This window comes from Mustela lutreola, chromosome 1 (assembly GCF_030435805.1).
Source record: "Mustela lutreola isolate mMusLut2 chromosome 1, mMusLut2.pri, whole genome shotgun sequence".
NCBI lineage: Eukaryota > Metazoa > Chordata > Mammalia > Carnivora > Mustelidae > Mustela > Mustela lutreola.
Window position 1 is genome coordinate 179,437,833 of NC_081290.1, and position 11,198 is coordinate 179,449,030.

The 11,198-nt window shown below is 40.2% G+C and overlaps 1 protein-coding gene across 1 annotated transcript in view; it reads right to left on the reverse strand.

The window, feature by feature from the left end:
- The window catches only part of GUCY1A2 (guanylate cyclase 1 soluble subunit alpha 2), a 332,057-nt gene that overhangs the window by 14,427 nt on the left and 306,432 nt on the right, over positions 1–11,198 (reverse strand). The window lies entirely within an intron of this gene.

Here is an 11,198-nt window from a genome sequence, read left to right on the forward strand (position 1 = left end):
GATGAAACCTCAGCAGACGACATTCAGGTGCTGGGATGGAGGCTCTGGACTGTCAGGGGAGGAATACTGAAGCTGATCTTAAGATGAAGAAAAATGTAAAAAGGAAAAACAGCGTCCCTCCGGGAGTGTTGGACAAATACGAGGAAGGGCACTAAATCATGGTTAGCGCGATGATTCAGCGAGTGATTTTGGAAGTGTTGCCCATTGTCTTTCTCTCTGTCTGTGTTTTTTTTTTTTTTTTTTTAATTAATTTTTTTATTTTTTATAAACATATATTTTTTATATACATATATTTTTATCCCCAGGTCTGTGAATCACCAGGTTTACACACTTCACAGCACTCACCAAATCACATACCCTCCCCAATGTCCATAATCCCACCCCCTTCTCCCCAACCCCCTCCCCCCGGCAACCCTCAGTTTGTTTTGTGAGATTAAGAGTCACTTATGGTTTGTCTCCCTCCCAATCCCATCTTGTTTCATTTATTCTTCTACCCACTTAAGCCTCCATGTTGCATCACCACTTCCTCATATCAGGGAGATCATATGATAGTTGTCTTTCTCTGCTTGACTTATTTCGCTAAGCATGATACGCTCTAGTTCCATCCATGTTGTTGCAAATGGCAAGATTTCATTTCTTTTGATGGCTGCATAGTATTCCATTGTGTATATATACCACATCTTCTTGATCCATTCATCTGTTGATGGACATCTAGGTTCTTTCCATAGTTTGGCTATTGTGGACATTGCTGCTATAAACATTCGGGTGCATGTGTCCCTTTGGATCACTACATTTGTATCTTTAGGGTAAATACCCAATAGTGCAATTGCTGGGTCATAGGGCAGTTCTATTTTCAACATTTTGAGGAACCTCCATGCTGTTTTCCAGAGTAACTGGACCAGCTTGCATTCCCACCAACAGTGTAGGAGGGTTCCCCTTTCTCCGCATCCTCGCCAGCATCTGTCATTTCCTGACTTGTTGATTTTAGCCATTCTGACTGGTGTGAGGTGATATCTCATTGTGGTTTTGATTTGTATTTCCCTGATGCCGAGTGATATGGAGCACTTTTTCATGTGTCTGTTCGCCATCTGGATGTCTTCTTTGCAGAAATGTCTGTTCATGTCTTCTGCCCATTTCTTGATTGGATTATTTGTTCTTTGGGTGTTGAGTTTGCTAAGTTCTTTATAGATTCTGGACACTAGTCCTTTATCTGATATGTCGTTTGCAAATATCTTCTCCCATTCTGTCAGTTGTCTTTTGATTTTGTTAACTGTTTCCTTTGCTGTGCAAAAGCTTTTGATCTTGATGAAATCCCAGTAGTTCATTTTTTCCCTTGCTTCCCTTGCCTTTTGCGTTGTTCCTAGGAAGATGTTGCTGCGGCAGAGGTCGAAGAGGTTGCTGCCCGTGTTCTCCTCAAGGATTTTGATGGATTCCTTTCGTACATTGAGGTCCTTCATCCATTTTGAGTCTATTTTTGTGTGTGGTGTAAGGAAATGGTCCAATTTCATTTTTCTGCATGTGGCTGTCCAATTTTCCCAGCACCATTTATTGAAAAGGCTGTCTTTTTTCCATTGGACATTCTTTCCTGCTTTGTCGAAGATTAGTTGACCATAGAGTTGAGGGTCTATTTCTGGGCTCTCTATTCTGTTCCATTGATCTATGTGTCTGTTTTTGTGCCAGTACCATGCTGTCTTGATGATGACAGCTTTGTAATAGAGCTTGAAGTCCGGAATTGTGATGCCACCAACGTTGGCTTTCTTTTTCAATATCCCTTTGGCTATTCGAGGTCTTTTCTGGTTCCATATAAATTTTAGAATTATTTGTTCCATTTCTTTGAAAAAGATGGATGGTACTTTGATAGGAATTGCATTAAATGTGTAGATTTCTTTAGGTAGCATAGACATTTTCACAATATTTATTCTTCCAATCCAGGAGCATGGAACATTTTTCCATTTCTTTGTGTCTTCCTCAATTTCTTTCATGAGTACTTTATAGTTTTCTGAGTATAGATTCTGTGTCTCTTTGGTTAGGTTTATTCCTAGGTATCTTATGGTTTTGGATGCAATTGTAAATGGGATTGACTCCTTAATATCTCTTTCTTCTGTCTTGCTGTTGGTGTAGAGAAATGCAACTGATTTCTGTGCATTGATTTTATATCCTGACACTTTACTGAATTCCTGTATAAGTTCTAGCAGTTTTGGAGTGGAGTCTTTTGGGTTTTCCACATATAGTATCATATCATCTGCGAAGAGTGATAATTTGACTTCTTCTTTGCCGATTTGGATGCCTTTAATTTCCTTTTGTTGTCTGATTGCTGAGGCTAGGACCTCTAGTACGATGTTGAATAGCAGTGGTGATAATGGACATCCCTGCCGTGTTCCTGACCTTAGCGGAAAAGCTTTCAGTTTTTCTCCATTGAGAATGATATTTGCGGTGGGTTTTTCATAGATGGCTTTGATGATATTGAGGTATGTGCCCTCTATCCCTACACTTTGAAGAGTTTTGATCAGGAAGGGATGTTGTACTTTGTCAAATGCTTTTTCAGCATCTATTGAGAGTATCATATGGTTCTTGTTCTTACTTTTATTGATGTGTTGTATCACATTGACTGATTTGCGGATGTTGAACCAACCTTGCAGCCCTGGAATAAATCCCACTTGGTCGTGGTGAATAATCTTTTTAATGTACTGTTGAATCCGATTGGCTAGTATTTTGTTGAGTATTTTCGCATCTGTGTTCATCAAGGATATCGGTCTATAGCTCTCTTTTTTGGTGGGATCCTTGTCTGGTTTTGGGATCAAGGTGATGCTGGCCTCATAAAATGAGTTTGGAAGTTTTCCTTCCATTTCTATTTTTTGGAACAGTTTCAGGAGAATAGGAATTAGTTCTTCTTTAAATGTTTGGTAGAATTCCCCCGGGAAGCCGTCTGGCCCTGGGCTTTTGTTTGTTTGGAGATTTTTAATGACTGTTTCAATCTCCTTACTGGTTATGGGTCTGTTCAGGCTTTCTATTTCTTCATGGTTCAGTTGTGGTAGTTTATATGTTTCTAGGAATGCATCCATTTCTTCCAGATTGTCAAATTTATTGCCGTAGAGTTGCTCATAGTATGTTCTTATAATAGTTTGTATTTCCTTGGTGTTAGTTGTGATCTCTCCTCTTTCATTCATGATTTTATTTATTTGGGTCCTTTCTCTTTTCTTTTTGATAAGTTGGGCCAGGGGTTTATCAATTTTATTAATTCTTTCAAAGAACCAGCTCCTAGTTTCGTTGATTTGTTCTATTGTTTTTTTGGTTTCTATTTCATTGATTTCTGCTCTGATCTTTATGATTTCTCTTCTCCTGCTGGGCTTAGGGTTTCTTTCTTGTTCTTTCTCCAGCTCCTTTAGGTGTAGGGTTAGGTTGTGTACCTGAGACCTTTCTTGTTTCTTGAGAAAGGCTTGTACCGCTATATATTTTCCTCTCAGGACTGCCTTTGTTGTGTCCCACAGATTTTGAACCGTTGTATTTTCATTATCATTTGTTTCCATGATTTTTTTCAATTCTTCTTTAATTTCCCGGTTGACCCATTCATTCTTTAGAAGGATACTGTTTAGTCTCCATGTATTTGGGTTCTTTCCAAACTTCCTTTTGTGGTTGAGTTCTAGCTTTAGAGCATTGTGGTCTGAAAATATGCAGGGAATGATCCCAATCTTTTGATACCGGTTGAGTCCTGATTTAGGACCGAGGATGTGATCTATTCTGGAGAATGTTCCATGTGCACTAGAGAAGAATGTGTGTGTATTCTGTTGCTTTGGGATGAAATATTCTGAATATATCTGTGATGTCCATCTGGTCCAGTGTGTCATTTAAGGCCTTTATTTCCTTGCTGATCTTTTGCTTGGATGATCTGTCCATTTCAGTGAGGGGAATATTAAAGTCCCCTACTATTATTGTATTGTTGTTTATGTGTTTCTTTGATTTTGTTATTAATTGGTTTATATAGTTGGCTGCTCCCACGTTGGGGGCATAGATATTTAAAATTGTTAAATCTTCTTGTTGGACAGACCCTTTGAGTATGATATAGTGTCCTTCCTCATCTCTTATTACAGTCTTTGGCTTAAAATCTAATTGATCTGATATAAGGATTGCCACTCCTGCTTTCTTCTGATGTCCATTAGCATGGTAAATTCTTTTCCACCCCCTCACTTTAAATCTGGAGGTGTCTTCGGGCTTAAAATGTGTTTCTTGGAGGCAACATATAGATGGGTTTTGTTTTTTTATCCATTCTGATACCCTGTGTCTTTTGACAGGGGCATTTAGCCCATTCACATTCAGGGTAACTATTGAGAGATATGAATTTAGTGCCATTGTATTGCCTGTAAGGTGACTGTTACTGTATATGGTCTCTGTTCCTTTCTGATCTACCACTTGTAGGCTCTCTCTTTGCTTAGAGGACCCCTTTCAATATTTCCTGTAGAGCTGGTTTGGTATTTGCAAATTCTTTCAGTTGTTGTTTGTCCTGGAAGCTTTTAATCTCTCCTTCTATTTTCAATGATAGCCTAGCTGGATATAGTATTCTTGGCTGCATGTTTTTCTCGTTTAGTGCTCTGAAAATATCATGCCAGCTCTTTCTGGCCTGCCAGGTCTCTGTGGATAAGTCAGCTGCCAATCTAATATTTTTACCATTGTATGTTACAGACTTCTTTTCCCGGGCTGCTTTCAGGATTTTCTCTTTGTCATTGAGACTTGTAAATTTTACTATTATGTGACGGGGTGTGGGCCTATTCTTATTTATTTTGAGGGGCATTCTCCTAACCTCCTGAATTTTGATGCTTGTTCCCTTTGCCATATTGGGGAAATTCTCCCCAATAATTCTCTCCAGTATACCTTCTGCTCCCCTCTCACTTTCTTCTTCTTCTGGAATCCCAATTATTCTAATGTTGTTTCGTCTTATGGTGTCACTTATTTCTCGAATTCTCCCCTCATGGTCCAGTAGCTGTTTGTCCCTCTTTTGATCAGCTTCTTTATTCTCTGTCATTTGGTCTTCTATATCACTAATTCTTTCTTCTGCCTCATTTATCCTAGCAGTGAGAGCCTCCATTTTTGATTGCACCTCATTAATAGCTTTTTTGATTTCAACTTGGTTAGATTTTAGTTCTTTTATTTCTCCAGAAAGGGCTTTTATATCTCTCGAGAGGGTTTCTCTAATATCTTCCATGCCTTTTTCGAGCCCGGCTAGAACCTTGAGAATTGTCATTCTGAACTCTAGATCTGACATATTACCGATGTCTGTATTGATTAGGTCCCTAGCCTTCGGTACTGCCTCTTGTTCTTTTTTTTGTGGTGAATTTTTACGTCTTGTCATTTTGTCCAGATAAGAGTAAATGAAGGGGCAAGTAAAATACTAAAAGGGTGGCAACAACCCCAGGAAAATATGCTTTAGCTAAATTAGAAGAGATCCAAAATCGTGAGTGGGGAGAAAGGGGATAAAAAGAGGTTCAAAAAGGAAGAAAGAAAAAAGAAAAAAAAAAAAGAAAAGAATTTTTTTTAAAAAAGAAAACACCTAAGAAAAATGTAAAAAAATATATATATATATTAGATAAACTAGTAAAAAATCGTTAAAAAAGAAAAAGGTAACAGTTAAAAAAAAAAAAAATTTTACCCGAAGGCGAGAAAAAAAAAAAAATGAAAAAGAAAAAATTAAATTAACTGCAAGACTAAAAAAAATCACAGGAAAAAAGCCATGAGTTCCGTGCTTGGCTTTCTCCTCCTCTGGAATTCTGCTGCTCTCCTTGGTATTGAAACCGCACTCCTTGGTAGGTGAACTTGGTCTTGGCTGGATTTCTTGTTGATCTTCTGGGGGAGGGGCCTGTTGTAGTGATTCTCAAGTGTCTTTGCCCCAGGCGGAATTACACCGCCCTTACCCGGGGCCGGGGTGAGTAATCCGCTCGGGTTTGCTTTCAGGAGCTTTTGTTCCCTGAGCGCTTTCCATAGAGTTCCAGAGGACGGGAATACAAATGGCGGCCTCCTGGTCTCCGGCCCGGAGGAGCCGAGAGCCCAGGGCCCCACTCCTCAGTGCGCCCTCAGAGAACAGCGCCCAGTTACTCCCGTCTGCCTGACCTCCGGCCGCGCTTCGAGCTCACCGAGCCTGCGACCGGTTCAAGGTAACACGGAGCTGCGAGCTTACTGTCGGCTCTGTCTCTGTAGCCGGCTTTCCCGTTCCAATACCCGCAAGCTCTGCGACACTCAGACACCCCCGATCCTTCTGTGACCCTGCGGGACCTGAGGCCACGCTGACCCCGCGTGGGCTTCGCCCCGGTTTAGCCTCTGGAGCGATGTCCCTCCGCGGAACAGACTTTTAAAAGTCCTGATTTTGTGCGCGGTTGCTCCGCCGCTTGCCGGGAGCCGGCCCCTCCCCCCGGGGTCTATCTTCCCGTCGCTTTGGATTCACTTCTCCGCCGGTCCTACCTTTCAGAAAGTGGTTGTTTTTCTGTTTCCAGAATTGCTGTTCTTCTTCTCTTCGATCTGCCGATGGATTTTCAGGTGTTTGCAATCTTTAGATAAGCTATCTAGCTGATCTCCGGCTAGCTGAAGCAGTCTCAGCTTGCTACTTCTCCGCCATCTTGACTCCTCCCCTCTCTCTGTCTGTGTTTTGACACTAAAGCTCACCTGCTAAGGTTGTTGTGAAATAAGTAAATTAAAGAATACACAGTGGGACCCAGCACATGGTCCAGATTTGCTAATAGCCTTAGCCCTTCTCCTTCTGGGAAACTATAGAAGAGAATTTACTCCAGTGGGGGGTGGAGTGGGGGGGCTCCCAAGTATGCAGATGTGCAGAAATGGACCAGTGAGGTTGGGATTTGTTGGCTTCTGCTGGAGGCTGCTGCGTCTGGGGCCACTGGGAAGAGGCCCGGTGGGTTTGAGTCATCCTGGCTAGAGCTGGGGGCTGGAGGAGCTGCCGGTTAAGTACTTCCCACCTCGGAGTCCTGATTAACTGTGCAGAAGCAGGGAGAAGAGCAGAGGCTCGTTGAAGATTTCACTTCATCTCACGGGCTGAGAAGCTTGTTCTATATTAGAAAGTGTTAATATTAAGCCTTTCAGTCACTTCTCACTCTCTCACATTAGCACTAATAAGCTCAGAGTGACATTATCTTGATGAAGTGCTTCCCCTGTGATCCTGAGAAAACTCAGCCCTCTGGCCATACAGGGACAGCTGTTCCCACAAGCTCAGTGTCCCCTTGAACATGAACCTCCTCCCAGAGACAGTGTGCCGGCATTCTTCCAGCCTAAAGATGGCGAGCCGAAGGAAGGAAGAGAACCTTTTAAAAGATCTGTTTTGATTAAGATTTTAATATCCCTTCACATGGTGGGTTCTATCCCAAGCCTCCGCCCTCAGTGTGGTTAGTAATTTAAAAGTGGTGTGATTTAGCAGTGGGTAAGCCGCCCAGTGTAGTAAGTCCCTTCACAGAGGGGAGCCTGCCTACACGGTGTGATGTAAAGGACCTCGGAGGGCGCCCAGGTGGCTCTGTCGTTACGCGTCTGCCTTCTGCTCAGGTCATGATCTCAGGGTCCTGGGATCTTATTCTGTGGCGCAGTTCAGATAATTGAAGAACAAGATATTTGGTATTTATCCAGCACAAATGCACTATAAACATAGGTGATATGTAGAATAATACAGTATATTTCAGTTTGGTTAAGGGGTAGATCGAAATAAGATACGGTAGGTCTAAGCACTGAGGGGCAACCGTACTCTGATTATTTACTCCCTGTTAATTCCTCTGAACCAGCACTTACTTGGTTGCATAGAGGGTACCACGTAAGTAAATCTTGGGTATTATCATTTGAAGACAGTCAATATTGTAACTTGATCCTTTGGAACAAGAGTAATTGGTCAAGTCTTGAGTAGTTCACTTCCTCATTCCAGCAACAACAAACCCGAGGAGGAATACTGAAACTGCGGTGCCCCAAATCTCTCACTAATGTTGTCAGAAGAGGTCTGTACCCAGTTGACTTGAAGTCAACAGATTGTTCCCCATTCCTTTGGCAGTGATTTTGAGTTGGCCCCTCAACCATTCTGCATGGAGAGACGAAAGTCTTATCAGTCAGGGATCTACCGTCAAAAGAATATTTACAAAATGGAAGCCAGTGCCTTCTTTGAAGTCAGGGCATCAGATAAGTTACAGGTGAAAATAAATTCAAGAAGTAAAAAGGGGGTTTACCTTGTCTTGAAAGAGATACTCATGTTGGTCTCTGCAATGGCTTCCCTTCCTGATTAGGAGAGGCCTCTCAACCGTAATCTGGGACTCCTGTGGGGATCTATGGTCTGGTCAGATGCTTTATTGCGGGGTAGTGTTGGCAGATACTAATCATTAACTTGTTCAGAATGTCTCTGTCCCTGAGAATTAGAGAACCAAAACAGCCTCACGGCTAGTATCATAGACATGGTTTCTGAAAGATCCCAGCTCTGTTTTAAACAGGGAGACATAGTCAACGACGGATAGCTGCCCATAGCCCATCAGGTGTAGCCAGAGGAAGGACTTCCCGTGCTGCTGCGCATCTGGGAAATTTTTACTATTTCCTGAGGAAGTTTTCATTGGAATTATGCATGTGTGTGCACGTGTTTGTATGTGCACATACTTTCTCTGCTTTTTTCTGCCTCAGTGTAAGAGGGATAGAAAAGTAACTCTCAGTGGCAAGACCTCAAAACGGCATATATCTCTCAGAACACAATAGCAGAAGATGAGCACAGCTCTGTTTGTGGACAAAGGATGGACACCCCCCTTGAGAACTGCCAGAAATAGATTTGTAGAGTTGAGACCTCATGGTTATGGAGGAGAGTGCAATACAGTAACAAAGATAACTTGATTTTGTATCTATTCACTGAAGAAATGTAGGAACATGGGGTTTAAATAGTCTTCTTTTAGCTCCGTGCAGCATCTAATCTAACTGTTGGATGAGGCACCCACCCAGTGGGTGTTGAGCTGACATTTAATAATGACAATAAAACGATCCCATTTCTCGGTCCTTTCCAGAGAGCAAACTGACCGTAAGGCAAGTGAATCATGCCTTTTCTGTGTGATAGATATTCAGGGTGCCTAAAAGTACAGAAATGGTGACCTGTACCATTGGTTTTGTAAGAGAATTAAGAGATTTTATATTGTAAAAATAAATAGTTGTGTCATAGACATCATCTACAACCATAATGATAACTCATTGAAAACATTCATTTATTCTTCACTCAGGTCATTAAAGAATATGCTAGAAAGAATCTGCAGACTCCTCTTTTTTGGTATCATTTATTGATTTAAATATTTTATAAGTGACAGTTTGGACTTAGAAAGGAAATAAATGCATGACTTTTTTTTGTAATGAATTGTGTAACTATAACACAGAACTGTCATTTCCACTTTGTTGTAAAAGAATCCCAGGCTTTCATCCATCATTTTTCATATACAGATTTACCATATTCTGCAGTCTGTAGATACAAAGACATTTTTCGTAATGAAACATGCTACTTACACTGTGCATGATTAAGAATAATTACAAGTAAAAATAATCACGAGTAAAAAATGGTGTTACATGAAAACTAAATAGAAGATACAGTGGCTGTTTATAATCCTGAAAGTGCTTATATACTTTTACACATACTAGTATTCTTAAAATTCTAGTGAAATGAGGCGTATTTTATCATTTCATTCAGAAAAAGGTCCTCTAAACCTGTACTGCTGGATAAGGGAAAACATTTTAAAACACAATATGAAATAACAAATGAAACTTTGTAATGAATGGTACAGGTTTTAGAGATGCATTCATCGTTAAAAAAAAATAGCTTGACATTTCAAAATATATGCAATTTAACCATGCCTTACAGATATATTAGTATATTTACCTGATATTGTTAATGACCTTGTAATTCAAGTTTGTGATAACTAGACTTTTTAAAGAAATGACTCACAAAGTATACTCTGATAGCAAAATAGCACATGTACAATAGTATTTATACTGCAAGCCAAACCAAAAATTTAGACTCATGAAATTACAGCAAATGAATTGGCCAAAGGATTATAAAATAGTTCAGGTATCTGGTTACATAAAACGTACCCCATGCAGCGGAAGCAGATGAAGGCCTAGCACATTCTAGCTATGTGTTTGTATTGAGCTGGGAAGTTTACCGTTGACCGTATAGAGCCAGAATGTTGATGGAAATGCACTGGCTCTTCATCTTATACACTGAAATGAACAGGCAAGATTTTTGTTTTTTGGTGGTTTTTGTTTTTTTTTAAATTTTTTATCTAAAGTACAGTTTTGGGAAATGAGACCCTTTGGTTTTGTAAAATGGCTACTCACAGTCTAGGAGTCAGAATTCAGGTAGGATGATTTTGAAAGGAAGAATGATATGTGTTTATTTCTGGAATGCACTTAATCGGTACATTTCAAAAGCATGATGAGACAGTTCTGTGACTTGATTACCAAAGTTATAATGGAGTTGCAGGCAGATGTTAGAAAATGTCAGAGTTTTTCCAAGGCCAAACTCCCAGGAAGATTTTTTTTGTTTTTTAAAATAAGGGAAGGGCTGTTTCTTCATCTCTAAGAAAAATCAGAAAGTCTTTCTCTCCATGGTCCATTTTTCAAATTTGAACCCAACCTGATTTTCGTGGTAGTCAAAACCTGCCAGGATGGCTGAATTAATATCCACGTAGTTGGAATAATTCATCCTTATCTCCAAATTCTTAAAGGAGACAGTGATTAGTAGCTTGTAAACTTTGCCAACCTGGGCCTTAGATGCCAATTCGGCAGGAAGAACAAAAGGGAGAAAATAGGACTGTGGGTCACGGCTGTTCACACTTGATCTTAATTTCTCCTGTTTTCCTTAACCACATCTATTCTATTTCTATGGTGATTATTAAACATATTTCCATCAAGAAATAAAAATGGTAAAGGCATTGAAGGCAAATAAGTATTAATATTGTGTATTATCTCAAGACACAGACAGCCTTTCTTTAACACTGAAATCACAGGAAGAAAGTATTTTGTATTTTTGTAAGTGTCAATTTATATGGTAGCTGCCTCTTTCTTCACAATTTCACAATAAGTTAGTGTGAAATAAATAAATGTCAACTGACATTGAAATTTACCCTTTTCAAGTTTTTAATTTTTCTGAAGTTGTCATATCCCTTCCCTGTACTGACTACTCAATCTGTTAGAGTAGAAGACCCTTG